This window comes from Cervus canadensis, chromosome 10, assembly GCF_019320065.1.
Source record: "Cervus canadensis isolate Bull #8, Minnesota chromosome 10, ASM1932006v1, whole genome shotgun sequence".
Classification (NCBI taxonomy): domain Eukaryota; kingdom Metazoa; phylum Chordata; class Mammalia; order Artiodactyla; family Cervidae; genus Cervus; species Cervus canadensis.
In genome coordinates this window covers 59,224,296-59,236,454 of record NC_057395.1, presented here as the reverse complement: position 1 = coordinate 59,236,454, position 12,159 = coordinate 59,224,296, and the positions used below count along the sequence as shown (strand labels likewise).

Here is a 12,159-nt window from a genome sequence, read left to right as displayed (position 1 = left end):
GGCCACTGGGATGGACAGTGCCATCCTGCCATTGTCTACTATCTGCTCTCTGCCCTACCTCTCAGAGCTGTGAAGCTCTGAGAAGGACTCTGAGAAGTCCTTCTCTGTGAAGGACTCAGTTAGGAGTCCTGATCTTAGTTCCTCATGAGCTCTGCACCTCTCAGAGCTTGGCCCAGCCAGGGATGCCCACCAGTTGGGCTGACCTGGGCTGTGCCTTTGGACAGGCAGAGCCTGGCTGCAAAGGCCAGGGGCTTCAGGGCCAATATGAGCAGAAAAAAGACCCAGGTGAGTTCTCGGCCCTGTGCACCTCAAGATGGGCCACAGTGCTCCAAGATCACCTGTGCCAACTGCATCTGTTTTGGAGTTGGCTGTGAGTGGAAGAGAACTCCAAAGAAGAGTGCCTTAAAGGAGACAAACACTGATTTCTCTTTCTCATAAACAGTCCAGAGGCCGGCAGTCCTAAGATAGCAAGATGGCTCTTTGGTCCACAGGGACCCAGATTTGTTCTATCTTACGTTCCACACTCCTCAACACCTCATGGCCCAAAATAGCTGCTCATTCTCCAGTCATCATATTTACATTCTGGCCAGAGGGAAGGGGGAAGAGGCAAAAAATGCTCTGCCTCTCTTTAAGGACCTCTCTCAGAAATTGCACATGGTATTCTACTTTCCTCCTCTTGGCCAGGATGGAGACACATGGTCATACTTAACTGTAAGAGGCTAGGAAGTGTGGTCTCTATTCTAATGTCCATGTGTTCAGCAAGGTCTGCGGGGTCCTAATACTAAGGGAAAGGGAGACCATCGGCTTAGAAACCACCAGTAATCCCAGCCATACCCGAAAACTAGCAGCCAGAGTGAGTGTTTTTAAACTCATATCATTTTATTTCCCTGCTTTAAAGCATCCTGTAGCTCCCCCTGCTCCCACTATAAAGGCTAACTCCTTATCCAGTTCTCAGGACTGCCTGATCTTATCCTGACCTTATACCTCTGCTGCCTCATCCTCCCCAGCCCACCCCCAACACTGAATTCAAACCATACCCACACCCACTCTCACCCTGAGTCTCCTCTATGCTCTGATGATTTGGGAAATCCATAGTCAAGATCAGTCACAGAGGCAGTTAAAGACCATAAGGGCTGTGGTTGTAAAGTCCCTACCATGTGCCAGGTACATATATAACATTTTCCCATCTCAATCCAACCTCAGTGCCCTGTGAGGTTGGTACTCTTGGGACTTCCTTCTGTAGATAAGAAACACACGTGCTGGGTAGAGGCGTGTCATGATCTCCTTGCCGCACTGCCTTGCTGATGAGAAATGACAACTGTGGGCATGGTGCACAATGCTCCCTTCTGTCATCTTGTGGCAGTCCTCACAGCTACTGTGTCCCTTTTGCAAATGAGGAAACGGAGGCTCAGAGAGGAACAGTGACTCCCCCAAGGCCACGCAGCCAGGTAATAGCCATGTCCTGATTGGAACCCAGGTTTCTCTGCCCCTTGCCTCCTGGAGCTCATCCTGGCCGATTTCAGGGCCTATTCCCTGGAGCTTCACCAGCTGCCCCGTTTGCCTCCCCAGGGAGGAGTGAGGACAGACTGCACTCTCCCTTCTGTGGTCCTGGTGAAGGTGGCAGGGATTCCAGTGTCCAGGCTTCAGATGAGGAGATGGAGACGGAGGTCCCCAGAAGGAAGGAACTTGCCCAGGATCCTACCCATCATCAAGGGCATTACTGGCAAGGAAGCCAGGTCTCCTGGCTTCCAGTGCAGGGATCTTACACACTCAGCTCATTCATGCACAAATATTTATTGAACACCTGCTGTGTGCCAGGCACAGTGCTAGCCTCTGGGAATCACAGAGATGACAAAAACAGGCGTAAATGCCTGTACCCGCCACTGCCCCCCCTCTGCCCCATCCCACCATGGAGCTAACATTCTAGGGCAGAGTTGGGGAAGGGGAGGTGGTGGAAACTAACCAAATAAATCTTCAGCAGCTACTGTCTTCCCTCTTTATTTCTTTCCTTCAACAAATATTTATTGAGAACTATATTTCTATAAGACAGACATGGTCCTGACTCTCCTGGAGTGAGGGTCTAGTGGTGGAGATAGGCACTAAATGAGGAGACACATAAATAAACAAGATAAATTCAGATTGTAATAATGGCAGAGAAGACATCAAGGTTAAGTGCTGGGGAGTGAGGGGGAGGGGAGGCAGAGCTTCGGAGGGTGTGGTCTGGGAAGGTTTGAGGGCTGGAGCTGAGATCTGAAGGGCATGAAGCAGCCAAGCAGGGTGTTTCAGTTGGAGGAAACAGCAAGTGCAAAGGGGCCAGGTAGGACTGAGCTTGGAGGTGTGGGGAGGAGCAGTGAGAAGGCCAGGTGGCTGGAGCAGGGTGAGAGGTGGCAGGTCAGACTGGGACGCGAGAAGGGCCAGGGTGCCGTGGAGGGATACTGAATCGAGAGAGGGATGACTAGACCCACAGGGGGCACTGCTTGGGCAGGCCAGTCATCCCTACATCTGGGGGTTTCCCAGCCAGACCCCCGAGGGGGAGCGCTGAGCACCTGCTGGCCTGGCACTGTCTGCCTCTGCAGAGATAAAGCCCCACAGCCCCCTGCAGTGGAGCCCCCCTGGGCAGTTGCTCCACCTGCACAGCCGGCGAGGGCATTGTGTGCTGGCTCTGACAGGCACACCTGGTGCTCTCACTAGCCTGCTGTCTGTCCTGATTTAGGGGCTCATCCTGGCTGGTTTCAGGGCCTGTTCCCCAACGTCCACCAGCTGGGATGAGGCTGGCTGAGGAGGAGGAAGCAGGCTCTGGTAGTAACCCGGGTAGCAAGCATGTCTCAACCTGGCAAGCCCACTGGACCCAGAGAGAAGTAGTCCTGAGCACCTATGAAACTCCAGACTTCCCTTTTCTGTTCACCTTTCCCCAGATTGCAAAGAGCCTGGGGCTCATGCAGGAAGCAAGGTTCAAGTGCCAGTTTAACTGTGATGCTTAGAAATTTTCAATCTCCCTCTCTGGGCCTCAGTATCCTCATCTGTACAATGGAAGGGTTGACTTGATTAAATTCAGTGTAGACTCTAGAGATAGACTGTCTGAATCTTCACTTTACCATGTAGTGGCTATTTGAACCTAGGTAAATTATTTTCAGTGCCTCAGTTTACTCATCTATAAAATGGGAGTATAATAATAGCATCTGTTTCAAGGGTTGTCTGAAGACTGAGTTATGTGTGCTTAGAAGACTGTGCCTGGTGCTTAGAACACTGCTTGTCCCATGGTAAGTGCTATATTTAACTCCGATTGGTATTATTATTCAAATCTTTAGAGAACATTGAACTGGAAAGACTTAGAAAGACTCTAAGATAACCGAGTCTGTTTGTTTGCAAACTTTTTGGTCTTTGTTTTTAACAAGAGGCTTTGCATTGCTCAAGAGAAATTTTACTCAGAGGCCCAGCTGTTCAAGAGAATAGAGGGAGGGGGTGCCTGCCCCACCTGCTTCCCCGTCTCTGTGTCTGCAGCCCTCAAGGGGGATGCTGGAGCATAATTTGAGAACTCCTGCTCAGTCCATCTCCTTCAGCTCACAGTCAGGGAAACTGAGACTCAAGAGAAGGACAGGGACCAGCCCAGGTCCCACAGGGATTGAGTGGCTCAGCCTAGCCTAGAACCCAGATCCCCTGGTTTTCTCAAAGCAAGACAAGGGGCAGGAGCTGGGAGAAAAGCAAGGACCAGAAGCCACTTAGGGGACTGGGTGCATTGTGGTGACAAGTTATTAGCATGCAAATTACATGCAAATAGATGCAAAACAGCATGTTTTATGCTAATTTGCAGAGTCAAGAGCTACGACATTTTTGGTAATAGGGCAGCAGCCCTGGTCCCTGGGCATTGCCGAACACGCGTCCCTTTTTTCTTTCCTTCTTTCATTATTATGATCAGGCCCATAAATCTTGGCTTGGCTGTAATCCCGCCCCTTCTTGTCTGCAAGCCTGGCTCTTGTCACCCTCAAGGGCTTCCTCTCCAGTCTCCTGGTCCTGCCTGGGCTCAGAGATGGGCCTGGGCAACGGATCAGAGAACCAGGATTCAGGAGCCACTAGTCAGCTCCAGGGCGTGGAAGCTGCTCCTTGAGGAGGGGGGCCTGGGTGGAAATCTGATGGGGCTCGGGTCATGGCTGCCACTCCTCTGTGCCAGTTGTCCTGGAGTATGTCCACCATGCCTTCCCAAAGCCAGCCCTAAGCCCAGGTTTGGCACCTCTGCTGAGCTCCCATGGCCACTGTGGTATTCTTGCTATTGTCTGGGGTTGGCCAGCCTTGCAGGATGACCCACTCCAGGAGGGCAGGGCCTGCTCCTTTTCTTGTACACCCAGTACCTCGGACACAGGTTTTGGATGTATCTGGTGTTGGAGAACTGAAGCAGTACACAGAGATCTAGATGTGCACCTGGGTGAGCTTGCAGTTTCTGAAACCATGCTGCTTGAATTCAAATCCTAACACCTCTGCTTTCTGAGAAAATGCTAGCACTCATACTAACAGGAACGATGCACCTACCATGATCCAGGTGCTTTGCTTGACGCTTACTGTTTAGGCTCTCACTGATAATAATACAGTAAGTCCCCCACAGACAAACTTTAGGCTAGGAACTTTCAGAGATGTGAATGTGCCCCTGTATGCCAGTTGCTGTACTTTACCACTGTACTTTTCAAGACACTATACTGTAAGATTTAAAATGTTTTATTTTTTGTGTTTTTTTTATGTATTATTTGTGTGAAAAGTGTTATAAACCTAGTACAGTACAGTATTATATAGCTAGGTGTGTTAGTTGGGTATCTAGGATGACTTTGTTGTACTTACGAACAAACTGGACTTACCAACACACTCTTGGAAAGGAACTTGTTTGTACGTGGGGGACTTACTATATCTTATAAGGTGGGTATTTTATTATGGCTCCCATTGTATGAGGAGAGGTCAAATGATTTCCCCAAGGTCACAACCCCAGGGGAGCTAACTAAAGGGGCATTTATATTTATTGAGGATGAATGCCTCACAAGGCAGTGATTCTAAACCACTCAGCAAAGCTGCTGTCACAGGAAATCAGAGCTTCTACCTTACCATCTGCCAACCTTTTGACAGTGTTAAACTTTACCTGTGCCCATAGAAAATATGGATGGTTAAGAAATCTCCTCAACTTTTTGTTTTTTGCAGTCCCTCTACCCATTTTGTTCTGGTAAATGGCTTACTGCAAGTCACCACCTTCTCCATAATACTTAGGTAAGACTCTATCCATCTTTCTCATGGCTCCCCTAAGACTGGAGATGACTCCCCTTGTTTGTGACCTTTTCCCTTTTGCCTGAGCCTGCTAAGGCCAAACAAAGACCTTCCCATTCTTTGTCTCCTGGTCGATTAGCTGAGGTTAGAACTGTTTGTGCCATCTGAAACTAGACACAGAGATAAACATTTCCTGTTCAGCTGGTTGAGACAAACATCCCCCAACCTGTAACCTGTCTACTCCACCCTATAAAAGTCAGGCAAACCGGCCCAGCCCAGACACCGTGGTCTTGGGCTCGCGGGTGCTTCTCCATTGCAAGAGCTTGAAAAAAAGTCACCTCTCCCATTGTCCGGTGTATTTTGTCTTTGACACTCTTCTACTGTGCCGTTTTTCAGTTAAGGCTCCCGAGCCTTTTTAGAGCCCCGCGTGTGACCTTGGATCACTTCCTAAGCATCTCCAGGCTCTGGGCTCCTCTGCTGCAAAACGTGATGATCACCGGCCCTACCTCCCCAGGTTGAGACAGGAGATCACGCCCGGAAACGCTTGGCGCAGAGCCGGGCCGGAGTGAACGCTCCAGAAATGTCAACCTTTGTGTTTGCAGGAAAGGCGAGCGGCGCTTGGGACCCTCGGCCGGCGGAAGTGGAGGAGTGGAACGCGCGTCTGGAGACCTCTACCCCTGCCCCGGCGCTGGGGGGTGTCCTCCGGCGCCCCCCGGGATCGTAGTCTGGGTCGGGGGTCGGGGTGGGGGGCATACTCCCCACTCCCGCCCTCCCCGCCGCCCGCCTTTGATTACGGCTAGCAGCGAATCGCCGAGCAAATTAACTTTTTGCACACTTCATTATGCGCCGCCCCGCGTCCCCCAGGGGCCGCGGCCCCGCCCCCGCCCCGCGCCGACAACTTGATTGGGCAATTAATCTTCGCGCCCCCCCAGCCCCCCGCAGCCCGACCCGGGCCTTTGTGCGCCTGCACGCGGGCCGCCGGCGCCCGCCCGGACGCCGGGTCTGCTGGCGCTGATAAGGCGCGCGCGCCGTCCGGCCCCCGCCTTTGTCCGCGCGCGGGGAGGCGCGGCCGTCGCTGCCGTCTAGCACCCCGTCAGCGCGCCCCCGCCCCCTCGGCTCGGTCCATCTGTTTGAGCTGCGCAATCCTCCAGCGGCCTGGCGGGGGAGGGGTCTCGCTCTCGGGCCGGGAGCCAGCACCCCCTCCACCCGGTCGCTCCCTGTGTAGGAGTGACGCCCCCCAGCCCCCGAGAAACACACACGCGCGCGCACACACACACACACACACACACACAGCGCCCAATTAAGCAGCGCGGTAGTAATTAAGAAGTGGGGGGCGCGAGGCACAGCAGCAGTCTAAGGAATGGAGGGGTTTCCGAGCTGTGTCCAAAAAAAGAAGGGGCCCTGCCACCCATTCTGTACCCAGGTGTGTGACCTCTGGTTACACGCTTGGGGCTCTGCAGACTCGGATGGCTGTGGTTGGGGTAGGAGGAGAGAAGGAGAGGCCCTGGGAATTTCTCTGATAAGCCATGCTTCTTTGTGCATTTTTTTCTGGTGTTTTGCCAGCAATTGACCCAGCCTCAAAAAGGCAGCCTGTGATTAGTGAGTGTTGAGAACCCGGGCCCTAAATGGAGGCTAAATGCAGGACGATTGTAGAGACCAATAGCAAGGTGGTTTAGAAAGAGCTCCCAACTCACTGTGGGAGGCTGTGTTTCAGGTAACAGCTCTGTGCCCAGGGGTGGTGGAGGCCACGGGCTGTCAGCGCTGGGCATCCAGCATGTGCTCACCGGTGTTGGTTCTTGGGATTTTCTCTGGCCTTCCCTGGACGACACAGGCCAGGGACTGAAAGCTGATGGGTGAGAGATGATGCTGAAAACAGGCTCTTGAGTTTCCTCCTGCTCTAGGGCCAGTGGGCATGGGTGCAAAGCTTGTGGTCTGTGCAGAGCTTAGGGCTGGGGTGTGTGTGTGTGTGTGTGTGTGCACTTAGGGCTGGGGTGTGTGTGTGTGTGTGTGTGTGTGTGTGCGCGTGCTTAGGGCTGGGGTGTGTGTGTGTGTGTGTGTGTGTGTGTGCGTGCGCGCGCACCCTGGGAAGTGTCTGCACCAGCTTGTGAAGGGTTCGAGTTTTGTTTGAGTAAAGGATTCTTAGCCTTCACTAGTGCTCATAATAAGGGTGTGACCCAGTGTGCACAGAATCTCTGAGGAGGGGGCTGGCAAAGCAGCTTCATCTGGGCAATCCACCAGCAATGCTGACTGAACACTCACTGTTTGCAGAGTTCACAAGGGCGCCCCTAAATGCTAGGACAGCGTGAGCAAAGCAGAGCTGCTTGCTGTCCTCACAGGCTCACAATCTAGTCTGAGAGAGGGATGAGAAAGCAGATAAACACAGAAGTCATGAGATAATAGAGCTGGAGATTAAAATAAAGCAGGACAACTGAGTTGGTGTGTGGGGGAGATTAAAATAAAGCAGGACAACTGAGTTGGTGTGTGGGTCCCACTTGCTGGACACCCCCTCCCCACCACCACCCGGATGCCCCGATGCCCCGGTAATGAAGTCTGCACTCTGGAATGTAGGGACCTAGGCCGCCCTGACTCTCTGCAACCCATCTCTCTACTCCCTGGGACCTAGACCCCCCAGCCAGTTCTGTGGCCATCCCAGGGGCAGGGTCGCTGGGATGATGGGCAGGCTCAGTCTGCTGTGGGCTCTCCCCCTTATTCCTGTGCAGGTGGTGGTGGTGGTTCCTTCGGATAATGACAGCCTCCAGTCTTGCATGACGGAAAGGCCTCACGGGTTTATAGTCCAGAAGGGGCCCTGTGAGCAGAAGCTGAATTAAAATGGAGAAATACAGCTTCCCCTTCCTCCCCTCCTCTCCCTCCTCCCGCCCAACTTCCCTCATTCCCACAGCCCCTGAGGCCATGGGTGAATAGTTTCTTAGTCCATTTGCCTTGCTAAGCTGAGTTAGTGAGCTGGGAATATACCTCCCTATGCAAAGAGTCAGACACGACTGAGCGACTGAACTGATGGGTACTAAAGTTAGGAGACACCCAGAACCAGCAAGTGGAATAAAGAGAATACTGCTTGACTCTGAATGCACCACCCCTCCACTCCCCAGTACAGACTAAGTTTAGATCCCTTGTCAACTCTAGTCCCCGATTCTAATGTTCTGGCTCTAAACATTCTAAGACTTCAGAGTTGTAGACTCTGACATTCTAGAATATTAACATCCTATGCATCTTACATGACCATTCTGGATGTCTATGATTTCTGCCCTTGTGTTCTAGAATTCTGGGACCCCAATATTGATTTTTGTTGGGGTCTACTCATTGAAGTAACAAAAGAGAAAGACTCCATGCAGAGTCACATGAGTTGTCATAATGATAGCAACTAACAGTCTTTCAATCATGCTTTTATTCAACAGTTCTTTTTGTTGTTGTTGTTTAAAGAATCTTTTAAGTGCCAGACACTGTTCTCGGATTATACAAATAAATTTAAATATTAAAAAATAGACAAATACACAATTTGTTAGAAGATGACATGCGCAGGAGAGAGGGGTTGGGAATGAGGGAGCACAATTCAAATTGATGGTCAAGGTAGGACTTACTAAGAAAGTAATATTTGATTTTCTATTTATTCTTTCACTTATTGAAAGTTGAAATCTCATTGTATAACTATGGATTTGTTTCTCCTTGAAGGTCTACCAGCTTTTGCTGTACATATTTTACATCTCTGCCATTAGGAGTATAAACATTTAAAATTGTTTTATGCTCTTAATTAATCAATCCATTACTTGTTATGAAATGACCTTTTCTATCCCTGGTAAGATTCTTTGCTCTGAAATGAACTTTGTCTGATATTAACCTAACCACTCTAGTGTTCTTTTAGTTAGTGTTAGTATGGTATATCTTTTCAAATCCTTGTACTTTTAACTTGTGTCTTTATATCTGAAGTGGATGTGTGGTTTTGTTTTTGTTTTGGTAGATGACATGTATTTGGGTCTTTATAAAAATTCAATCTGACAATCTCTGCTTTTTAATTGGGAGTGTTTAGACCATTTACATTTAATGTGATTACTGATATGATTCAATTTAAGCCTATTATCTCATATTTGCTTTCTCTGTCCCATTTGCTCTTTCCTTTTCTTCTTTTTCTGCCTCATTTCTTTCTTTCTTTTTTTATTTTGACAATTTTTAAAAGTCTTTATTAAATTTGTTACAACATTGCTTCTGTTTTATGTTTTGATTTTTTGGCTCTGAGGGCATGTGGGATCTTAGTTCCCTGAGCAGGGATCAAACCCACACCCTCTGCATTAGAAGGTGAAGTCGTAACCAATGGACTGTCAGGATAGTCCCTTTTTCTGCCTCATTTCTGATTAACTGAGCACTTTTCATCATTTCATTTTCCCTCCTTTATTGGCTTCTTATCTATAATTCCTCATTCTGTTATTTCAGTTGTAGCATTAGAATTTATGGTATATGTCTTTAACTTGTCACAGTCTACTGTCAAGTGATATTATACCACTTCATAGGTAGTGTAAGAACCTTATAATAGTATACTTGCATTTCTCTCTTCCTGACTTTAATGCTATTATTATCATGCATTTTACTTGTGTAGATGTTACAAATTCCACCAAATATTATTATTTTTGTTTAAACAGCAAATTACCTGTTAAGGATAACTAAATGATAATATGGAATCTTACATATTTACTCATGTAGTTAACATTTTTTCCTTTGCTCTTTATTCCTTTGCATAGATCCAGATTTCTGTCTGGTATCATTTTTCTTCTGCCTGAAAAGACATGTGCAGGAGAGAGGTGCATTTATCATTTTTTGTAGTGCAGATCTGTTGGTAAAGAATTCTTTCAGCTTTTGTATGTCTGAAGACATCTTATTTCACTTTCATGTTTGAAAGATATAGTAACAGGGAACAGAAATCTATGTTGACCCGTTTATTTTTCTTTCAGTAAGTTAAGATGTGGCTCTACTATTTTCTCCCTTCCATGTGTCCAGTAATGAATTTTCATTATCCTTATCTTTGTTCCTCTGTACTTAACATACCTTTTTTCTTTGACAGTTTTTTTTTTTCTTTGACAGTTTTAAAAATATTTTCCTCTTTGTCACCAGTTTTGAGCAATTTGATCATGATAGGTAATTTTCTGTTTTTTTTTTTGTGCTTGAGGTTTGTTAAACTTCTTGCACGTGTGAGTTCATAGTTTACATCAGATTTGGAATATACTCAACCATTTTTTTTTTCAAATTTTCCTTTCCTTTGGAGAACTCAGTTTCACATATATTAGACTATTGGAAGTTGTTCCACATTTCTCGATACTTTTCTTGTTTTTATTAAAGAATTTTTTTCCCCTCTACATGTTCCATTTTGGGTAATTTTTCTTGCTGTGTCTGCAGATTCATTAATCTTTTCTTCTGCCATGTTTAGTCAGCCATTAATTCTAGCATATTTTTCATTTCTGATATTGTAATTTTCATTTCTAAAAGTTTGATTTGGATCTTTTTATATCTTCCATGTGTCTCTTTCACTTGGGAACATATATAATACAGTTTTTAAAATTGTTTTAATGTTCTTATCCACCACTTCTTTGTCAGTTCTGGGTCAGTTTCAACTAATTCATTATTGTCCTCACTATGGGCCATGTTTTCTTGCATCTTTGCGTGCCTGTAATCTTCATTTGGATGCCAGACATTGTGAATTTTACCTTTGGTGGATGCTATAGATTTTTATATTTCTATAAAAGACGCTTGCTCCTTGGAAGAAAAGCTATGATCAACCTAGACAGCATATTTAAAAGCAGAGACATTACTTTGTCAACAAAGGTCCATCTAGTCAAAGCTATGGTTTTCCCAGTAGTCATGTATGGATGTGAGAGTTGGACTATAAAGAAAGCTGAGCACCAAAGAATTGATGCTTTTGAACTGTGATGTTGGAAAAGACTCTTGAGAGTCCCTCAGACTGCAAGGAGATCCAAACAGTCCGTCCTAAAGGAAATCAGTTCTGAATATTCATTGGAAGGACTTACGCTGAAGCTAAAGCTCCAATACTTTGGCCACCTGATGGGAAGAACTGACTCTGAAGGTGGGAGGAGAAGGGGGTGACAAAGGATGAGATGGTTGGATGGCATTACTGACTTGATGGACGTGAGTTTGAGTAAGCTCCGGGAGTTGGTGATGGACAGGGAAGCCTGGCTTGCTGCAGTCCATGGGGTTGCAAAGATTTGGACACACCTGAGCAACTGAACTGAACTGATAAATCTTGAGTTTTGCTCTGAAATTCAATTAGGTTACTTGGAAATACTTTGATCCTTTCAAGTCTTGCTATTATGATTTGTTGACTGTGTCCAGAGCATTGCTCTGTTAAAGGCTAATCCTGTACCAATACTGAGAGATGACCTTCCTGATTACTCTAACCATTACCCCATGAATTATGATTTTCTCTATTTGGCACTATATTTGGTCCTGTGTGACTGCTAGGCCCTGCTCTCTAATCTTTAACCATGTTTTTCCCAGCCCAGAGTAGTTTTGTTACACAAAAGCACCAACCAGTACTCAGTGTAATATTCTAGGGTAGGGGAACTTCCTGAAGATTTCTAAAATTCTCATTTTGTGCAGCTGTCTCCTGTCTGATGTGAAAGTGAACGTGTTAGTTGCTCGGTAGTAGCCTGCCAGGCTCCCCTGTTCTTAGAATTCTCCAGGCAAGAATACTGGAGTGGGTAACCATTCCCTTTTCCAGGGTATCTTCCCGACCCCAGGATTGAACCTGGATCTCCTGCATTGCAGGTAGATTCTTTACCACTTGAGCCACCAGGGAAAGCTCTGCTTTCCTTGGTCTTCATGGACTCTCAGCTTCATTTCGTTAACTCAGAGTGTCAGCTGGGTATCACCTCCTTCCTGTACTAGGATCTAGAAACT

At 47.4% G+C, this 12,159-nt stretch overlaps 1 long non-coding RNA gene across 6 annotated transcripts in view; it reads left to right on the top strand.

Annotated features, from left to right (window-relative positions):
• LOC122448416 overlaps positions 1–9,431 on the top strand; it is a 57,986-nt gene extending 48,555 nt beyond the window's left edge. For all 6 annotated transcript variants that reach the window (XR_006271602.1, XR_006271600.1, XR_006271598.1 and 3 more), the window contains 3 exons: positions 3,190–3,260; positions 5,179–5,244; positions 5,844–9,431. This is a non-coding gene — a long non-coding RNA (uncharacterized LOC122448416). The remainder of the gene's footprint in view (positions 1–3,189; positions 3,261–5,178; positions 5,245–5,843) is intronic.
• Positions 9,432–12,159: the final 2,728 nt, after the last annotated feature.